Raw genomic sequence first — 23,545 nt, forward strand, 5'->3', positions numbered from 1 at the left:
TCATTACCCGTGAAAAGCATACATTATTTATAAAAAAAAATTTCGTTTATTTCCATGGTCTGAAATCCTTATCTACACACCGGTATTCATGCATTCCTTTTGACCAAAGAAAAAGCAGAAGATTCGTATTTAAAGAAAAGTATTTGGTATTTCGGAATACATATGAAACGACAAAATGGTCTTAATTACTTAATAACAATAATAATAATAATAATAAATACATGTTGATAAATGTCGCACTATTTTCGGCCTTGATTCTACATATAGTATTAATTTTAAATACCCTACTACGGTTTATTAAATAATTCATGCTCTGTGGTTTGAAAAATTAATAAACGAAATACAACAAGACACTAATTAAAAACCCCAGTAATTGTTATCGGCGCCCTAATGGGATCTTTCTGTGTCAAACAAATGGAGTTTTGGCCATGTACACGTCTGCTAAATGAGGTAACATAAGCATGCCATTACAACTCCAACTAAAATAATTCTGCAATTCAGAATCTTCTCACTATACCGAATTTGAAAAGGACGTATTTTTAAGCCTCCGAACTCACAATAAACATTTAATGAAGCTTGAGACCAGGCCGTCTCCAAACAGTGTCAACGTGTGTTTAAAAAAAGCGCATTAAGAAAAGTATTTTGATACGACCCCACACTGACAAGCGGAAAGTGTCTAATTTCTCTAATAAGTTTGTTTATTCATAAAAAAAACAATGACGCTGCAAATCTTTCGCAGTGTAATATTGAAGAGAAAATACAGGGGAAGGGGTGGGAGCTTTACATTTTGCTGCCTTTAAAAAGATATGTTATATGTAGGTGATGCAATATTAATCGCGCTTTGCTGATATAAAATGCAATATTTTCAGACAGCTATCGGGGTTTTTCAGGGAAGCGCTTGATGAAAGCAGGTCGCAGCTGCAGTGCTACTGGAGACAGACACATTTATTGCTCCTGTTTGGCTTTTGGCAACGGAGAGAGGAACGCAGTTGCGTGAGTATATGGACATTTTCTTTGGAGTGAAAATGAATGCTATCATTTGACTGGCACAGTTTTTTTCCAATCTAATTGTTCGTTTTTGTCGGTCAGATTTGCATGCTCTCTTTTTGCGATAGATTGTTAAGTAAGTTCGATCTTTTTTCCGTTTTCACATTTAGTTTAGAGCGACTTTGTTATACAACTCCGCACTCATCATAGCTGAGTCACTCAAACTTTTACAAATATGCTTTAATAAATTTAGTCGTTCAAAATCTATTTTAAACAGCAATAACCAAAATTACATTCAACGATAATTGCACTTTTTTTAAATAAAAAAAGGGTATTATTTTTATTTTATTGTAAAAGTATTTTTATTTGGCTTGGCGTATGGTAAGCATTTTTTTCTTTACGCACAAAAAAAAAACGTTAAAATGTGTTTAGTTATATAATAACCCAAAATGTCCTTAAAATCTAAATTAATTTAATTATTCAAATTAAACAAATAATTAAAACATGAATGCAACCAAATTCGAATTAGAAATAACTAATAATTTCACCTTTTTAAAATACTTTTAACAGCGCATTAAAGCTAAAGCGAATTATTGTTGTTTTTATTTTGTTACTTAAATAATTTGTTATTTCCACTAAATGTTTTTTTTGTACTTTCATGCTGTGTACTTCTTTTTTTCTAATCTCTCTTTATATATATAACACACAATTACTTACACATAGGCTTTATTTAACGCCCCAGAGAAGCGAGAACGCGCGCGAGCGCGCACTGTATTTCAGCACCACGAACAGCTCCCGCGCAGATTGAAGAATGATGCATTATTGAGAGTCTATATCAAACAGCTCTAGGGTGCTGCTGTCTTTCTGCCTGCTCTAAAGCCTCTAATATGTTAATGGCCGGAGGGGATGCCGCAGGTACAGATCCCAGCTGCTTCATGAGCCATATGTCAGCCGGTTTGCCTCGTGGATCTATTAATCAAGAGATACTTCATCAACACAACTCCACAGCATCCCACCCTTAAAGTTCAGCTGCTACAAACAGCAACAACAAAAACACCGGCGAGGAACACAAACGCGCAGGCGGATTCAAAAGGATAGGGAAACAGGAGTGATGGGCGAAAGTTAAAGATGTGAGGGTGTCAACAACCTCTTTACGCAAGTAAACGCACGAAAAAAAAGAGTTTGATCAAATCAACCTGTGATGAAACGAAAATTTTGTTAAAATAAGATTTTCTTGTAGAAATCCACCTGGTGACTGTATATGAAAGAACATATATTTTGTCATAGCATTTATTGTATGTGAAGAATAGTTCATACAAAATTACTGGGCTAAATAAAATGAATTTTATGCATTTGTGTTACTTTTATTTTTAAGCTATTTTACACCACACATACGAGTTCAAATAAAACGATAATAATTACCAATTTTGAACGAATTGAAAGAAAATGCTGTCGGCCGATGATTGAATGTTGAGTTATTGCAATATCAAATATTGCAATTAAATTACATTATTGTTAAATCTATAACTAAAATGAGTAGGCTAATTATATGCAATTTAATGTTGCTACTTAAAAATCGAATTAATATAAAATATTACAATGTAGTTTTTAATAACGCTAACAATTGTTATGTATTTATTTTAATGGATGCAATTAGTAATTTGGCCACCAGCGACCACCGCATTCGGTGTAATGGGAAGCACGTGCAGACAGAGCAAATTCACGGCTCTATATTGGTAATAACAATGTCAATGAAGGATGGCCTGTGGACTGAGATGTCAAACAGGGGGCTGGGGTGCGAATCCTCCGGATCTGTGTTCATTTCCAACTTGTATTTATTCAGTGATCCTCCAGCGTTGAGGGTTGCCCGGCTGTTGACACAAGGCATATTTCAATCACATGGGGTTCAGTCAGAGCGAGAACCTATTTGTTTAATAAATCCGTCATTTAGGTAGAAAAATATTTGATAAGCAAGGTTGACCCCCTTCACTTCCCAACCGAGCGCGTTCACGGCTATACACGAAATAGAGGTGAAAGTGTTTATGCAGATCAAAACACGCCGCGCGCTCTCTGCATTTATCCGCGCATCAAATGGCGCAGACACCTTGACTCCAAAAGCAAATGCATCCTTCAAGAACAAACTGACAGAAATTAAAGAGCCGGCAAGGTTTCTGCCAAACAATATCCCGCTCCGGGATTGAGCACGTGAGAATTGGGGGCTATTCTCAGTCTCCCATTGGATTGTTAGAGTAGCTGTCAGTCTGTTTCTTTATGAAGGGCCGTATAAATGTCAAGTGCCCTCTCTCATCCTGTCTCTTTAACGCTCTCGTGGCCCCGGGCCCTGCACTTTTTGACCTTCTATTGAACACACTCGCCCCTCATCATTATCCTCATTTTGCCTCCGGAGTTCATCGTTTGTTCCTGAGATCCCTCTTCAACAAAGCGTGGAGATATTTACAAACCACCTCTGGTTGACGCTGTTTACAAATGGGCCCTTTAAATGGAGTGCAAGTGTGAGAATGTTTTTAACAACATTGAAAGCCTCTAAAGAAATGTTATATATTATAGATTTTACATGTTTTTCCAACGTGCTTACAGGCATTGGAGTAAATAGCCTTCGGAGAAACAACACGAACAAACAACAAACCGATCTCAATGGTTTCTCATAGCATCTCAGATTTTACCCCTGAGAAGAAGAAAAAGACAGTAATTCCCAGAGAAGATCTCAATGTGTCATCCTGTGCATAAAGAAGATACATTTTCAATATGAAAACATCCAAGGCCAAATGACTAGAGATGTGCTATCTTTCATTTAATGCAAAATGTAAATTTTATAGCTCTTACAGTATGAACACTTTACTCATTTGTGTCCATTTATTTCTTTTCAATCAAAGTCTCTTAAACCACAGAAAAGCAATAAAAACAAATTTTCCGTTTATTTGCAGGTTTGACTTCAGATTATGTTATTAATGTGACAAAACTGCATCATTATTGGCCGTTGAGTGACAGTGAACATCTCATGTATAGTTTCCGACAATTCTTCACACGGGAAAAATGGCCAGCTGATCATTTATCCCAATGAATGGCTTATCGATCACAGATGTCTGCACGTAGAGGTAAAGATAGCTCTCTAATGCGATACATTATGCATGAAACACATCCCAAACAAGATCTGACAGGATGGGCCAACACTGTGTCACTATAAACTCATCCAGTCGTCACATTTCAATCTGGATAAGCGTGAACTAGCAACTCGGCCCGTGTCGAGTTTGAAACTTTGTGTGCGTGCTAACAGGCTTAAAGGCCACGCGTGTGACCGTGTGTGTGTGTGTGTGTGCATCGCAGACTGAGATGAAGGCTTGGTGTTTGTGTATACGTGTGTGTATAGATAATGAGTGAAGCGGCCTGGGCCACCCCTGGGCTCACCACCACACCATCAAATATTCATCAGTGTTGATTAAACAAGACACCGGCCCCAGATCCAGTGGCACTAGAATGCCAAACCGTATGCAAAAGGACAAACGAAACTGGATGGAGTGTCCTGGAGTCTGAGGTCAGCAGCCGGACATGACGTCAGAAGCCTTGGAGACGTGACCTCAGACATGGAGATGATGATGGGAGAGAGGAACAGAAGTGCCAACAGGAAGTGAGAGGAAGGATGGGATGTGTAAGAATTGATAAAAAATAGTAGATTAATTGAAGAAAGGGCAAAAACATATGGTTTTTGACACTGGTGAGTAAACAATGACATCATTTTCATTTTTGCATGAACTGATCCTTTAAAAAGAACACACAGAGCGAGAGGATGGAGGCTGAAGACAGCTGCAACTTGACAGGACAGGGGTCGTGAAATTGACGGGTGGAGAAAATGAATTGAAGGAGGAAGAGAAGAGAAAAGAGGAGAAGAGAGGAGAGGAGAGGTCGGTCACTCCCGAGCACATTAAATATTTCATGAGATGTGTGTGGTTCAGCAGAGACAGGAAAGAGCGTGGTCAGAGAGGTTAGCCCAACTCATTTACAGCACCAGGACAAAGAGAGAGAGAGAGAGAGAGAGAGAGAGAGAGAGAGAGAGAGAGAGAGAGAGACATTATGGCACCCTATTAAAAGAATTTAAAATACTCAAAATATTACCAGTGGTGCTTGTATGGTAAGAGATGTGATACTCTGAACCGCAAGCATAAAATTCAAAGCCTATTGATTACCTAGCAACGCCTTAGCAACCTTAGAAAGAAAATCCTTGCAATCAAATACAGTACAAGTATGCTAACCATCCTTCCAACTTCCTTAGCAACCACATAAATGCCATAGCAACCACCCATAGCATTACCAGTGTGAACCAGAGAGTTTCAAATGACCATGCATCTCTTTTATAAAACTTGGATTTTTTTTACAGCATTTTTTAATCAGTAAGTTGAACTCTCTGACATCATTCATTCATTTGTGCATAAATTCATATCGAGCGCATGAATTATTAAATGATATTTTAAATATTTGGTTGGTTATTAAAGAAGAACTTCATGAATAATTGACGGCGACGCCGATGCCCGTGACAGAATAACAGCGTTTGTTTTTGATCTGTGACAGTTCATGTGCCAGTGCAATTATACCCGTTGATCTACGAATATGTTGCTGTACTGTAAATGTAATGAATTCATGAATCAAAATAAAAACTAAACAAATGGAGAACTGTTTCCTTCTTCAATGGATACTATGCACTATTTGACAAATAAGTGAATCTTATTTACACTATATTATCTATTAAACTGATATACAGCCATGAAAAAAATTAAGAAACTACTTCAAAAATATTTTCAGTTTTTCAAAATTTACTATAGGTATGTGTTTAAATACACTATAAAAAAATCCTTGTTGCACTTAATTTTTTAAGTTCAATCAATTTTTAATTACAATTCATTTAAACTTTCTCGACTAGTGAGGAGTTGCTATAAAATTAAGTTGAATTAGCCTAAGTTATTTCAACTTTATTTTTATAATTTAAACCAACTCCTTACTAGTCAAGAAAGTTTAAATGAAATGTGATTAAAATTTAAGTGCAACAAGGCATCATTTCGGTTTCATTCTGTCAACCACCGACAACTTTCTCCCAAATTCCTTATAATAATAATAATATATTTATTTGCAAAAATATAAAACAGCAAAACTAACAAAAAGATGCAATGTTTTCAGATCTTGAATACTGCAGGTTAATCAATATTTATATAATTTTTTGAACAACACAATGTATTTTAGGAATAGTGCAAAAATAAATACCCTGATTTTTAATCAGAGTATTTTACATTGCTGTTGGGTGACTTTATTGTCACCCCTGAGGTTTGCTTTTGTTTGAATTCAACAGACACTGGACTCAAATGGTCACAATACATGTAGAAATTATGATAAAAGGCAAAACTGGAGTGGTCTCTTAACTGATCTCCTAAAGGGCACATAGTATGCACATTTTTACAAGATATAATATATGTTTCAGGTGGGCCTAGAATGTGTCTGTGAAGTTTCAGCTCAAAATATCCCACAGATAATTTATTATAGAATGTCCAACATGCCCCTATTTTGGTGGGGGCAAAAAAGCGCTGTTTTTATGTGTGTACCTTTAAATGCAAATGAGCTACAGCTCCTCCTTCCCTTACCAACATACAGTGAACCCTTTTAGTTAAAACAGATCTGATTTCTGTGAATACAGTCTGAGACGATAGTATCTTTAGCCATATTAGTGCTACAATGCACTAGAAAACACATTTATAAAAACTTTTGGGTAAAATTAACCAGTTAGTGGCCGTAGGAGGGGCTTCGTCAGTGTGATGTCACATTAACAAGATAATCAAAACAGCATGTCAAATGAGACTGCTTTGGTTTAACGGGGATTGAAAAATAAGGAGAGGGAGGATTTTCTCAAGTAGTCTCTTAATTCGCGGCTGTATACAAGATAATCAAAACGTTTACGTTTAAAAAAACGTAAAAAAAGCTTACGTTTAAAATCTCCAAAAAAAGGTTCCTGAAAGGTTCTTTGTCAGGCTGTATGTTTCCATAAATAACCTTAAAGGATTAGTCAATTTTCTTAAGAACAAAATCCAGATAATTTACTCACCACCATGTCATCCAAAATGTTGATGTCTTTCTTTGTTCAGTCAAGAAGAAATTATGTTTTTTGAGGAAACATTCCAGGATTTTTCTCATTTTAATGGACTTTAATGGACCCCAACACTTTACAGTTTTAATGGAGCTTCAAAGGACTCTAAACGATCCCTTCCAACGTTGTTGTATGTGGAATAATACTAATTCATGTCTTTGTGTTAGTTTATTGTTTAAAATGGTCCGCAAATGTGCGTTTCACATATGTAACACGTGACCTTTTGACGTCATTACGCAATTACGTGAGGTTGCCCTGGTGCGTCACACGGCTGGAGGAAGATGAGAAGTTGTGGTTTAAAAGTGCATTTTTTTATTTTTCTTGCCAAAAATGACAATCATTTCGCTAGATAAGACCCTTATGCCTCGTTTGGGATCATTTAGAGTCCTTTGAAACTGCAATTTCAAACTGCATTAAAACTTTTAAGTGTTGGGGTCCATTGAAGTCCATTAAAATGAAAAAAATCCTGGAATGTTTTCCACAAAAAACATAATTTCTTCTCGACTGAACAAAGAAAGACATCAACATTTTGGATGACATGGTGGTGAGTAAACTATCTGGATTTTTTTTAAAGAAAATTGACTAATCCTTTAACATTCAACAGAACCTTTCTGATGCACAAATAGTGGGAAATGGTTCTGCAGATGATAAAATATAAGACAGGCTTCTTTTAATAGCCATTGACCAAAGATGCTCTTCTACAGAACCCTTGTGAAGAACCTTTTCCATTAACTTTAAATGTGTTTAAATGTGTTAAAATAAAAGGTCTTCACTAGCATATGTTAAAAAGTATGTATGTGCATGAGCTCACTGACAACTAACATCTTGGTGCCAGACTGAAATATCATCCATTAGATCCTGTTACACACTTGCGCACACACACAGGAATACACTGTAGATAAATTCAGAAAAAAATCTTTGCACAGGTTCTCTATAGATCACTCAGCGAGTTAAACACAAATTAGTTGTGACAAACCCCTCAGACTGAACATTCAGACATTTTTCGGCAAATATAGCATCATTTTCCCAGCACTTCTCTGCTCGCTCTGTCAAAACCAGGGCAGTTGTAACAGCCAGAAACACACAGCTGCAGTTCATTTCCAGTCATTTTCCTCTCGTCTTATCAGGCCGTCATCCTGACAGACCGTCATTGATTAGCATGCCAGTTCTGTGTCTGTCCGAGACGGCCGCGGGTCATCAGGAGTGAGTTCTGTCTCTAACCACAGCCCACCAGGGAAACCTTGAGCCCCCCCTGATGTTTAAGAGTGACAGGTGAGGCTGGAGACCGGGTGAGCTGGATTTGCCCCGCGCTCTCCTAACGCCCGGCCGATCTGATCAAGCTGTCAGGGTGAGGGTAGAGAATGAAGGTGAATGAGAGGTCAGATCGACAGGAACAACATCATCTACACGTATCTCTGACGCTCGACTGAACACATTTGTTCATGAAATTAAGGAATCTTACAACTTACATTTCATTCGTCATTTTTCAAGTTTGCTCATTTTGCAAAACTAAAGACAAGTGTGGTTACAGTAGTAAACTGAACTGAAACATGTTATTAATGATTTATTTAAATGCACGAATGTATGTTTGCATGTTGTGCATGGAGTATAAACTTTGGAAAGAATTTAAGGAGGTTTGGCAACAAAATATATGTGACACAAAGCTTACTAAGTCAATGCCAAGTAGAACACTGTGGTTATCAAAAACAAGAGAGGACAAAAGAAATATGAATAACTGATAACATTGCTTTATTTCCTAAGCTTTTTGTTTATCTATGCATTTATTGCATTTTAGAAAAAAAAATGCATTTCATGCAATTTGCCTCTTTTTGCTAAAATAATTTGATAAAAAAACACCTAAACAAAGTGGAGTGCTTTTACTAAGCTACTTCATAATATCAAATCTGCATTAAAAGCTAATTTGGTTAAATATCCCCTCTGGACATCACTTTTGGCGACTACTGTAAATGAGGATGAAAAACCGAACAGATATTGTATGACGTAATTGGGACCAAACAAATACTTGATGTCAAATGGCCTTTTAATCAAGTATATTTTGTATCCAATAAAGAGTTTACGAGGACCAGATCCTCACTACCTCCTCTGTCTTTCTCTTTCCGGTCTCTGTCCATTATCAAACAGGGAAACCACTATTGATGTATGTCTTGATTGCTCTGATTGACTGTGGTGCTGCGTCGTCTGTCTAAATTTACACAACCGCCCTCCAGATTACTGCCCTGGACACCCGCACACCACCTCTAGGGGACAAAATCCACACCGCCACACGTCAAAAATGGCCCCATCCCACATCATCCACTTCTACCCCACTTATTGACCATTAAATGACTGTAGAGAGAGGGGGGGGGGTGAAGAGTGTCACTGAATTATTTAAGAGTGAAAACACAGAGAAAATCAATGGGGGCAAAATCTGATATTAACTGCAAATTAAACAAAGACACCATGAGAGAATTCCTGTGATGATTGTAGAGCTCTGTGTGTGTGTGTGTGTGTGTGTGTGTGTGTGTGTGTTTGACTGTATGCCTGTAGGTTTGACTATACTTGTAAGGGTCACTGGATTTTACTTAAAATTTTTGTACAGAGTAACGCTATCTCATGACAATTCATTCGTATCTTACAAGGTGGCTAATTCGTTTTACTTCGTACAACCACATTCATAATTTTTTTACGATTTGCATTGACCCCTGTGACGTTGGGGTTAGGTGCGGGGTTAGGGGTCCGATTTCTTTGGTTTTGTTTCATAAGAATCGTACGATTTTGCACTATTAACTTCGTATGAATTGATACAAATTAGCCAACTCGTAAAATATGTATGATTTCTCGTGAGATCAAACTCAGATTTTTCTTAATACGGTCTTAATAAACACTCGCACAATGTTCAGAAAAGTTCAGCAAGACAATTTCCTATGACTATCGATTTACCATGACCATACATGGTATATGAAATGGCCATATTTGCATTCATTAAATGATCACCATAAACTCAAATTTTTTTATATTTAATAAAACAACCCAGCATTTTGAATTTAAATGACCCAGCATTATTGGTTGAAACAACCAGGCATAAGTTAAATTACTTAAATTACTTAACTGAAATAAATGGAAAATAACACAACACTGGGACAGAAAATTTTATTTAAACTTTAAGCAAATTCATTAAATGCACTTATCTTGCCGTACACAAAAAAAAATATAAAAAAAAAATGCTGGGTTATTTAAAAAAAAAAGACAAACCCATCTGTAGGGTTAAATTAACCCAGAAAATGTCAGACAAAAACGTACGATTATTATATAGAAACACCCCTGACCTTGCCCTAACCCCAACATGATCTGTGATCTCACCAGAATTCGTACATATTTTATGAGTTTGCTAATTTGTATGAATTCGTACAAAGTGAATCGTACAAAAACGTACGAGTATCATAAAAAGCAAAAATGAAACCCCACCCCTAAACCTGCCCTAACCCCAACGTCACAGGGGCAAAAGCAAATCGTATGAAAATATACGTATGTGATCATACGAATTCATAAGAATTAGTCATCTCGTAAAATATTAATGAATTACCGTGAAATAACGGAAAATATTTATATTTGACCCAACAATGGGACACTACGACAGAAAATTCACATAAACTTTAAAACAAATTCATTAAATGCCCTTATCTTTCTGGTAAACAGGTGTTTTGCATTAGAGGCGTTACTATACACCCAACATATTTTCAACCCAGTATTATGTCAAAAAGGGATGAACCATTTGCTTGAATTAATTCAGAAAATGTCAGCCTGATCTCACCAGAATTCATACGTATTTTGTGAGTTGGCTAATTTGTATGAATTCGTACGAAATAAATTGTACAAAAACATACGAGTATCATATAAAACAATAACGAAACCGCAACACTAACCTTGCCCTAACCCCAACGTCACAGGGGAAAAAAAAAAATCATACGAAAATGTACGCGTGTGGTCATACAAATTCATAATAATTATTCACCTCGTAAAATATGTACGAATTACCATGAAATAACGGAAAATATTTATATTTGACCCAACAATGGGTTAAAACATCCAAGCATATTCTAAATTACAACCCAACTGGCTGGGTTTGTCCTATTTTGACACAATGCTGGGTTGAAAATAACACAACACTACTACAAAAAATCACGTAAACTTAAAAAAAGCCCTTATTTTGCTGGTAAACAGGTGTTTTGCATTAGAGGCGTTACTATACACCCAACATATTTTCAACCCAGTATTAGGTCAAAAAGGGATGAACCATTTGCTTGAATTAATTCAGAAAATGTCAGCCTGATCTCACCAAAATTCATACGTATCTTAAGAGGTGTCTAATTCATACAAAAACATAGACTCTAAAAATGTCTGGGTTATTTTATCCCAACTGCTGGGTTATTATACATTACCCCATGGTTGCACAAAAATTTACACATGTGGTCATACGAAATTCATAAGAATTAGCCACCTTGTAAAATATGTACGAATTGCCATGAAATAACGCAATAACCCAACAATGGGTTGAAACAGTACAGCACATGTTAAATTACAACCAAACTGGCTGGGTTTGTCCCTTTTTGACCCAACGCTGGGTTGAAAATAACCCAACACTACCACAAAAAATTTCACATAAACTTTGACTACAAATTCATTAAATGCCATTTTCTTGCTGATAAACAGGTGTTTTACATTAGGACGTTACTACGCCCCAATTTTTTCAACCCAGCATTAGGTAAAAAAGGGATGAACTTAGCCATTTGGTTAAATTAACCCAGAAAAAGTCAGCCTGATCTCACAAGAATTTGTACGTATTTTACGAGTTGGCTAATTCAGTATTTTCTACAAAGTGAATCGTACAAATACTGACCTTGCCCTAACCTCAATGTCACAGGGCAAAAAGCAAATTGTACACAAATGTACAAATGTGGTCATACAAATAAGCTACCACGTAAAAAACGAATTTCCATGAGATAGCATTTGAAAATGTTTATATTAACATTTATGCATTTGGCAGACGGATTTATCTAAAGCGACTTACAGTGCATTACAAGCTATACATTTTATCAGTACTTGTGTTCCCTGGGTTCGAATCCATGACCTTTTGCGCATACAGGTACACATTTGACGCAAAAATGGGTTAAAACAACCCAACGTCACTTTTTGCCTACTGCTAGGTTGAAAATTACCCATTATTTTTCAGAGTGTATACTGTGAATTTTAGCATGGCTGCAACGTTGTATGGACCAATCAGCATCCAAGACATAAACTATCCACTTTATAATGAGTAATAAATAATTGAGCATTGCCTGGTTTGAGTCATCAGATGCTGGGATGTAATTGACCAATAAAACGTGTGCAGCGATGGTCGATTAAGCAGTCAAACAGTGTGACTCAGCATAAAATGAAAACTTTATTACCTCACGATTAATACGAATGTGCTCTGCTTCTCTCCCTGCGCTCTCAGTTTATCATCGGGTAATTAGTATTTTCATTAACTCCAGCCTTGAGATGAGCCTTGATCCTTTCATTTTCCCACCATGAGTTCTTAATACAGCATCGCCTCCGTAATTAATATGATTTATGCATGGCTAGAGTAATGAACTGTGATCTGGGATCTTTCTGTTCCTCTCTCTCATTCAATATCTCTTTTTATAACTATTCTATTTTTAACATTGATAACATTGACTTTAACCATTGCTCCATTCCAAAAATGCTTTTTATTGTGCGTTTCACAGTGCATTCTGGGATTTCATTTCCCACTACAGATGTATGCTGCATCTAATCCATCTGCATACTCTTTTTATGATGGGAACGTGCAAACATTTAAGGGCGTAGCAAAAGAACATGTTAACGGCACATGATATTGATATTTACAGATATATACTGATATTTTTCTTACAAAATCGCAATGATTACCCTCAGAATGCCTTTATTAACCCACTGGAGCCGTGTGGATCACTTCTGGGAATGATGAATGCATTTTTGGGCTTTAAAATCCAAAGCACAATTACCTACCATTATAAAGCTTTGGAAGAGCCAGGATATTTTTTAATATAACTCCGATTGTGTTAGTCTGAAATATCTATATCTCAAATGGGTTGAGGGTGAGTATATAATGGGTTAATTTTTTTTCGTTTAACTATCCCTCTAAGTGCCTTGCCTAAGTGGATGAATACCTTTTGTAATGGCCTGCATCAAGACCTGGATGCGTAAACAGCAGCCGACTCCGGGCCAGATCCAAACCGGAGCTTCTGACTTTGGCATAGATCCGGTGCAGATCCGGCCCGGGGTCGCCTGCAGTACTGAACTTATAATGCTGTTAGTATTGTCACTGCACTCAATATTTTGTGCAATCGCTCTGTGATTTAAATCCTATAATATGTTAACTTTGAGAATTTGCTCCCCTGATATCAGTAACTTAATCCATTTCTCTCACGCACTCGAGAGGAACCGGTGACCGGTCAATCTAATCAAACATTTGTCTCACTCATTTTCAGTTCACTGAGATTGAAACAAAGATACGTCCATATTGCTGAATTTATTTGCCATCGAGCACATCCATATTTTCTGAAAGGTTGGATCAATCATCCGTGCGATGCTCTGGACCTCTGTCAGTCGCTGAAGAATCCGATACGGAGCACAGATCAAGCACGAGCGCTTCACCACAACTTCAAAGTTGCATGGAGCCCTGCGGGAGGCGAGAACTGTATACATAAATGACTTTCATCATTAATAACGGCCCATTGATTATTGTTGCACTGTTTAAAGGGGAGCAGCGCCGGTTTAGGGAACAGCAGGGGAGCGGACGGTTATACACACATAAAGCCCATGTTTTTTTTCTAAGGTGCGATTTACATTTTGGAAAGTGCACAGAGTCCCCTGGGAGAGTGTATCATTTTCAGTCAATGCTGACCCTGAACTTTCATTTTGCCAAAGCGATCCACGAGCGCCTCTTTCATGCACGTGAGAAAGAGACGGTGGAGAAATGTCACAGAATACGAAAACCTCCTGCTCAAATGAAACGTACGAATTGAAGCTCCTTTAAATAACAAAACAGACCTGCAAAACGCAGCACTTTCACAAAAATGCCTCTCATACTAATAACATCTGATGTGCAACTGGTGGGGTTACACAGGAAAACAAGCTTTCATCTTTCCGGCTGAATCTTTCTCCATTTCTCCAACACACAGACACACAGACACACACACTGCCTCCAGCTAACACTTCTCTTAGGCAGCTAAAATTTGTATCTTTTGTGGTAAAGGTCTTTGTCAGCACAATGTGTGCAGCAAGCTGGCAGAATGGCTCAGGTTTTACACGAGCTGACTGGAAGCTCAGCACATCAGTGCGCGCGCCAACAAACCTCTTGACAGAAATCGGCCTCATTTGGGCTCAAAAAACACCCGGTGCTCCCAGCGTCTTGCACACTAGGACTCCTCCTTTAGCACCGCTTTGCCTTAAAGCGCCGAATAAACGCCGGCGTGTTCACAAAGACCGACAGCAAACCATTACAGCAGGCATCAAATGCGCTGCTACAGACAAAACAAATACATGTATTTCTTCAGAGCACAACACATTTAAGCAGAAAACTGCCTGCATATTACATTTATTTATATTTGAGCTTTAAACCAAAGCGACTCTCAGTGCATCCGAGCTCTACATTTAATCAGTATTTGTGTTTCCTGGGAATCGAACCCATGACATTTGCGATGCTAATACAATGCTCTACTTGTTAAGCTATAGGAAAATATTTTTACATTTTTTTTTTAATTGAATAGATTGTGTAAAGGCCCACTCTTTAGATATCAGTTTCGACAGTAATTATATGAAATAAATGTGTATATATATATATATCAACCCGTTCTCACCAAGATGCGTACAAATGACACGCAGTGTGATTATCGTGCAATAGATACGCCAAATTCCGATTTTGCGCGCATATGATACGCCAGTCCTTCCCATTCACTTATATGGCGAATCGTTTCGTGACGTTTTATTTATTGTTTTCTGTTTTTTAAACCATTTTCGCTTGGGTTTAGGGTTAGATTTCACATTTGTTTAGGCAGGTTATTTAATATACAGGTTTCTCTAAGTTTTTATCTATATTTAAGCCATGGTCGCTTGGAGTTGGGGTTAGAGTTGGGGTTTGGGTTAGGATGTCATTTTTATATAACAAAAAGTTGTTCTAACCCTAAACCCAAGCGAAAATGGTAAAAAAAACAGAAAACAAATGAGAAAACAATAAATAAAACGTCACAAAACGATTCACCATATAAGTGAATGGGAAGGACTGGCGTATCATATGCACGCAAAATCGGAATTTGGCGTATCTATTGCACGATAATCACACTGCGTGTCATTTGTACGCTTTTGGTGATATATATATATATATATATATATATATATATATATATATATATATATATATATATATATATAGTTTGGTACTTAATATAGTTTGGTACTTAATAATCACCAGTGGCGGCCGGTGCCTCGTCAAAATATGTGTTCGGGGTGTTGTGTGTGTCTCATCATGTTAAAATATGTGTTCGGTGCATCATGGGAATCTATGTGCATCGCGTGTCATGTCAAAATATGTCTCACGAAAATCCGCGTTATAGTCACGGAAAATGTTATCACTTTATTCGTGACCATGTCACGGAATTCATCTTTTTTCCGTGACGGGACCACGGATGTCTTTTCCGTGTCACTCCCACGGATTTCTCCCGTCATTTTATGTATTGTTTTCTCATAGTTTTTCCCTATTTTCTTTACATTGTCGCTTGGGGTTAGGGTTAGAATCACGTTCAGTTACATTTTTAGACATCCAAACCCCAACTCTAACCCAAACTCCAGGTGAGAATAGTTTTAAAAGCGGAAGAAAGACATGTAGAAACCAATACATACTTACATAAAAGTACATCCTAATGCAAACCCCAAATCTAACCCTAACCCCAAGTGACAATGATTTAAAAACAGGAAAAAACTATGAGAAAACAAAACATAAAATGACACAAGAAATCCGTGGGAGTGACACGGAAAAGACATTCGTGGTCCCGTCACGGAAAAAAACTCAATTCCGTGACATGGTCATGAATAAAGTGCTCAAATTTTCAGTGACTATAACACAGATTTATGAGATCATGTTGCTTAAGACACTTACTTAACACTAAACACATAAGATTAAGCGAATATCTAGCAAGCGCAAGTGTCTCTTTTATCATAAACCTGTATGAAGCGTCTGTAGCAGGCACGTATTTTGACATGAAATTTAATGCACATAGGTTCACATGACGCACTGAACACATATTTTAACATGACAAACCCCACACATGAAGATGTTTGCAGAGTTTTGCATTTGTGCCTCCTTGGAAAAGTCGTCCCGAGCCGCCACTGATAATCACCATATTCATACACTGTGGTATTCCTATTTACTTCAAAGATTATGGTGAGACATCTCAAACATTTATTATTATGTTACAGTCTGTTAGTATTATGCTAGATGTCCAAAAACAGAAAACAATAGCTGTGTTTTCATTAGCGCAAATTGAAGTAGCAAATTGAAAATGCGCCCAATGGAAACAAGGCAATTTCGCATAAACTCCCATATATCACAAAAAAGTTTGTACGCTTGGGTGAGGTGGTTTTTTAGCCAATTTGAACAAGGAATATATCATATATTTTTATGTGTTTTTTTGCATATGCAGGTCACCTGACATGCGCAAAAGTCACATGATCATTCTTTAAATGTGACGCGGTACGTTGATTGGAGGACAAGACGAAGTAGGTGTGGTCGATTTCATGAGGCGTCACAAGAACCGACAAGCATGTGACATCAAAATACAGCGAGAGCGATTCGTTAGTATTTTGATGTCATGTGCATGTTGGCCTGGCGGGCCCCGTATAAAGTCAAACACAGCCTCCGCCATACTTTTTTAAATGACTTATCACGAGAGAACAAAATTACGTTTTAGTCGCATAGCATCGATTAATGTAAACACGTCATTTTGCATTAGTTTGGCAATATTTAGAAAATTATGCTAAAGTTTTGCGCAAATCTGTAATGGAAACGCAGCTAGTGACACTATCATACTGCAGAACTTTAGTTGTAGAAAGGGAACAGAAAATATAAAAGAAAAACAGGGGTTATGATATGAAAGCACAAAGAAAAACACAAAGAGAGAGAGAGAGAGAGAGAGAGAGAGTGAGAGAGATACTATATAACAGAAGGGGAAAACTGCCCCTCTGCACAAAACTACAGCAGTGAAAAACAAGCACAGTAGACTCATATAGATAATGGTAGATGGCACATTAAAGTGAGGTAAATGAGCAGCAACGGCCAGAGCGCGACTGCAGACAGCAACCCCATTTAAAAACACCATCCACCGGCCGACTGCATAAATTATTGACGATAATTATCACAGGGTGGGTTACTGTGTGCGATAACAATCCATTCTGAAGCAGAGGAAAGAACACGGCTTTGAACTGAAATGTCACTGGAGTGTTTCTGATGCTCTGTATGCTGCACAGCTTCAAAACCAGGGGACTGGTTTTAAAATCATACACTGAAATAAAGGCTGGATCCATGTATACTGTACATGCCAACATGAGTTGTGAGATGTATGATAGTCCATCATGTATGCAACAGTGATTACAAGGTGTTTGGTTTTATGTATTTTTATTTTTTTATTTTTTTATGGCTACCTGTCTAGACAGACAGACAGACATAAATGTAGTATAGATAGCCAGCCAGCCAGCCAGCCAGCCAGCCAGACAGACAGACAGATGTAAAGTAGTATAGACAGAGAGACAGACAGACAGACAGACAGACAGACAGACAGACAGACAGACAGACAGACAGACAGACAGACAGACAGAGGTAAATGGAGTATAGATAGATGACAGACGGACGGACGGACGGACGGACGTAAATGTAGTATTGATAGACAGACAGACAGACAGACAGACAGAGGTAAATGTAGTGTAGATAGATAGACAGCCAGACAGACAGACAGATAGACCGACCGACCGACTGACCAACCGACAGAGGTAAATGTGGTATAGATAGACGACAGACGGACGGACGGACAGACAGACAGACAGACATAAGTGTAGTATAGATAGACAGACAGACAGAGGTAAATGGAGTATAGATAGATAGTCAGCCAGCCAGCCAGCCAGACAGACAGACAGACAGACAGATGTAAAGTAGTATAGACAGAGAGACAGACAGACAGACAGACAGACAGACAGACAGACAGACAGACAGACAGACAGACAGAGGTAAATGGAGTATAGATAGATGACAGACGGACGGACAGACAGACGGACAGAAAGACAGACGTAAATGTAGTATTGATAGACAGACAGACAAAAAGAGGTAAATGGAGTATAGATAGATGACAGACGGACGGACAGACAGACGGACAGACAGACAGACGTAAATGTAGTATTGATAGACAGACAGACAAAAAGAGGTAAATGTAGTATAGATAGATAGACAGACAGACAGACAGATAGACCGACCGACCGACCAACCGACAGAGGTAAATGTGGTATAGATAGACGACAGACAGACGGACGGGCAGACAGAAAGACATAAATGTATTATAGACAGACAGACAGACAGACATACAGACGTAAATGAAGTATAGATAAACAGACAGACACACAGACAGACAAGCAGACAGAAGTAAATGTAGTATAGATAGATGAAAATGATAGATGTAGACATACAGATGTTAATATCATATAGACAGACAGACAGACAGACAGACAGACAGACAGACAGACAAATGTAAAATGTTAACAGATGTAAACAGATGATCACTATAAACATAAAATGGATGTCTAGAGTCTAGACAGACAGAGACAGTGACACAGACAGGCAGGCAGACAGACAGACAGAGAGACAGACAGACGTAAACATAATATAGATAGATATATAGACAGACAGACAAACAAACAAACATACAGACATAGAAGTAAACTGTAAACAGATAATCAATGTAAACATGATATGGATGTCTAGACAGACAGACAGACAGACGTAAACATAATATAGATAGATATATAGGCAGACAAACATAGATGTAAACTGATAGATGTATAGACATATATTAACATCATATAGACAGACAGACAGACAGACATAAATATAGTTTAGACAGACAGACAGACAGAGAAACAGAGATACATAAACATAAAATAGATAGATATATAGACAAACAGACAGACACACATACTGTAGATTTACACTGTTAACAGATGTAAACAGATGATGACTGTACACATAATATGGATGTCCAGACAGACAGACAGACAGACAGACAGACAGACAGACAGACAGACAGACAGACAGACAGACAGACGTAAACATAATATAGATAGATATATAGACAGACAGACAAACAAAGATACAGACATAGAAGTAAACTGTAAACAGATAATCAATGTAAACATGATATGGATGTCTAGACAGACAGAAAGACAGACAGACAGACAGACGTAAACATAATAGAGATAGATATATAGGCAGACAAACATAGATGTAAACTGATAGATGTATAGACATATATTAACATCATATAGAAAGACAGACAGACATAAATATAGTTTAGACAGACAGACAGACAGACAGACAGACAGAGAAACAGAGAGACATAAACATAATATAGATAGATATATAGACAAACAGACAGACACACATACTGTAGATTTACACTGTTAACAGATGTAAACAGATGATGACTGTACACATAATATGGATGTCCAGACAGACAGACAGACAGACAGACAGACAGACAGACAGACAGACAGACAGACAGAGAGACATAAACATAATAGAGATAGATATATAGACAGACAGACAAACAAACATACAGACATAGAAGTAAACTGTAAACAGATAATCAATGTAAACATGATATGGATGTCTAGACAGACAGACAGACAGACAGACAGACAGACAGACAGACAGACAGACAGACGTAAACATAATATAGATAGATATATAGGCAGACAAACATAGATGTAAACTGATAGATGTATAGACATATATTAACATCATATAGACAGACAGACAGACATAAATATAGTTTAGACAGACAGACAGACAGACAGACAGAGAAACAGAGAGACATAAACATAATATAGATAGATATATAGACAAACAGACAGACACACATACTGTAGATTTACACTGTTAACAGATGTAAACAGATGATGACTGTACACATAATATGGATGTCCAGACAGACAGACAGACAGACAGACAGACAGACAGACAGACAGACAGACGTAAACATAATATAGATAGATATATAGACAAACAGACAGACACACATACTGTAGATTTACACTGTTAACAGATGTAAACAGATGATGACTGTACACATAATATGGATGTCCAGACAGACAGACAGACAGACAGACAGACAAACAAACATACAGACATAGAAGTAAACTGTAAACAGATAATCAATGTAAACATGATATGGATGTCTAGACAGACAGACAGACAGACAGACAGACAGACAGACAGACAGACAGACGTAAACATAATATAGATAGATATATAGGCAGACAAACATAGATGTAAACTGATAGATGTATAGACATATATTAACATCATATAGACAGACAGACAGACAGACAGACATAAATATAGTTTAGACAGACAGACAGACAGACAGACAGACAGAGAAACAGAGAGACATAAACATAATATAGATAGATATATAGACAAACAGACAGACACACATACTGTAGATTTACACTGTTAACAGATGTAAACAGATGATGACTGTACACATAATATGGATGTCCAGACAGACAGACAGACAGACAGACAGACAAACAAACATACAGACATAGAAGTAAACTGTAAACAGATAATCAATGTAAACATGATATGGATGTCTAGACAGACAGACAGACAGACAGACAGACAGACAGACAGACAGACAGACAGACGTAAACATAATATAGATAGATATATAGGCAGACAAACATAGATGTAAACTGATAGATGTATAGACATATATTAACATCATATAGACAGACAGACAGACAGACAGACATAAATATAGTTTAGACAGACAGACAGACAGACAGACAGACAGAGAAACAGAGAGACATAAACATAATATAGATAGATATATAGACAAACAGACAGACACACATACTGTAGATTTACACTGTTAACAGATGTAAACAGATGATGACTGTACACATAATATGGATGTCCAGACAGACAGACAGACAGACAGACAGACAGACAGACAGACAGACAGACAGACAGACAGACAGACAGACAGACAGACAGACAGACGTAAACATAATATAGATAGATATATAGACAAACAGACAGACACACATACTGTAGATTTACACTGTTAACAGATGTAAACAGATGATGACTGTACACATAATATGGATGTCCAGACAGACAGACAGACAGACAGACAGACAGACAGACAGACAGACAGACAGACAGACAGACAGACGTAAACATAATATAGATAGATATATAGACAGACAGACAAACAAAGATTTAAACTGATAGATGTAGACAGAAAGATGTTAACATCATATAGACAGACAGACAGACAGACGTAAATATAGTATAGAAAGACAGAGAGACAGACATAGATGTAAACTGTATACATACAGTATGTAAACATAAAATATATAGACAGATAAACAGACAGGCATATGTAAGCATAATATAGATAGACAGATGTCAACACAATACAGACAGACAGACAGACAGATGTGGAAAATTATTACATCATACCTCTCCATTTTTTATATAAAACTGTTTCCTGTAAACTACTGTATGTTTTCCTTATTTTACAACCAGCACATATAAGAATCAAGTGACTTAACTCACTATTCCTTCAGTGTGTTTGTTTTTAGCGTGTGTGTGTGTGTGTGTGTGTGTGTGTGTGTGTGTGTGTGTGTGTGTGTGTGTGTGTGTGTTCGAGGTGATCCGGGGTCTCTGGCCGCAGGGCATTAACAGGCTACGTACCATTAAGAGCAGGGCAGTGCTGGGCTGGAGGGATTGTGGGTAAGGAGGGGTTATAGATGCCAGCAGTGTGTATTGATCAGCTCGGATCTGCTGTCACACACATGGTAAGGACAGCCTGCTGATCTGAGGCGTCTACCAGAGACAGCTCCACATTCACATATACACACACCTGATGAGCTCGACTGGTCTGTGTGCAGTGTCAGAAGACTTCACGGATGAAAATAAAGGAGAAGCAGATATGAGGCTGCCAGGAATGAAGTGCACACAACTGACAGATGCTTGTTATGTTTTCTCTTTACCCTATGTTTATCCTGACCTTGTGAACTGTTTCCCATCTACTGCAGGCGTGAACTTTTAGCAGGGCATATACTGAAGCTGAATTGGAACAAACAAAGTGATAAATTACGTGATACATTAGATCCCTGGTATATAAACAGTAATAACGGTATTTATTTGATCAATACCACCTACACATGAAATGGCAAACAAACCTTCATCGGGACGATTTAAAATCTTTCAGCAATGATGAAGGTTTGTGTGCAATCCAGGATCTATTTTGCACTAATAAACAAATATATAAAAATTATTTTCTGCACTTAAAAAATTAAAGGGCTTTTTGCAAGAAAACCAGCGTACTGCCAACACCCGGGTTAGCCTACAAAATTACATCATCCCTGCGACACTCTATGATATAGCATAGTATACATACGGTATGCTATTGTGAGTTATATTAACTAGTAAGACCTAAAATAAGATGCATTGTTGTGGAGAACTTATATTGTACATTCAATTGTAAGTACAGTACTGTTTCTTGTTAGTTACTGTATAACTACACTATAATTATGTATCTGGTATTACCCAGTACTTATCTAGAGTTACATAATAACTGTACCACTGGTAAGTACAGTAATGATACCATTTAATTACAATGTAGATATTCAAAAGTAAGTACTACACATTTGTCTATAAGTAAAACATATTTACCATATGCGTGTGCAGGGCAAAAAGTAACGCGGCGTTAGTTGTAACTGTTTACATTGTTGCACAAGGTTGAGCGTTTAGTTTTTCCGGTATTTTTTCACACTGCCAAAAGACGATCTCCCACAAATTATTGGAAATGTATAATGTTTTTCCAGAGAGTTATTGATGAACGAGTGTTTTGGTGGCATGTAAGTAAATTTTTTCATCATATGTTTTTTTTTCGGTTTCTGAATTGGGTATGAAAGATAACAAATCCAATGCTATGTCATATTAATCAGTGTCTTGATGACTAAAACATAGCATCGTTTTGAAATATGTCTGCAGCTCTTAGCAACTTTTTTGGTGGGCTTGAAAACATTTTGACCCTGCGG

At 37.4% G+C, this 23,545-nt stretch overlaps 1 long non-coding RNA gene across 1 annotated transcript; it reads left to right on the plus strand.

The window, feature by feature from the left end:
* The first annotated feature begins 887 nt into the window (after positions 1–887).
* LOC135783331 (uncharacterized) lies at positions 888–3,923 on the plus strand. Its single transcript, XR_010545610.1, has 2 exons — positions 888–993; positions 3,586–3,923. It is a non-coding gene; the product is annotated as an uncharacterized lncRNA (long non-coding RNA).
* Positions 3,924–23,545: the final 19,622 nt, after the last annotated feature.

Source organism: Paramisgurnus dabryanus, chromosome 7 (assembly GCF_030506205.2).
Source record: "Paramisgurnus dabryanus chromosome 7, PD_genome_1.1, whole genome shotgun sequence".
In the NCBI taxonomy this organism is placed as follows: domain Eukaryota; kingdom Metazoa; phylum Chordata; class Actinopteri; order Cypriniformes; family Cobitidae; genus Paramisgurnus; species Paramisgurnus dabryanus.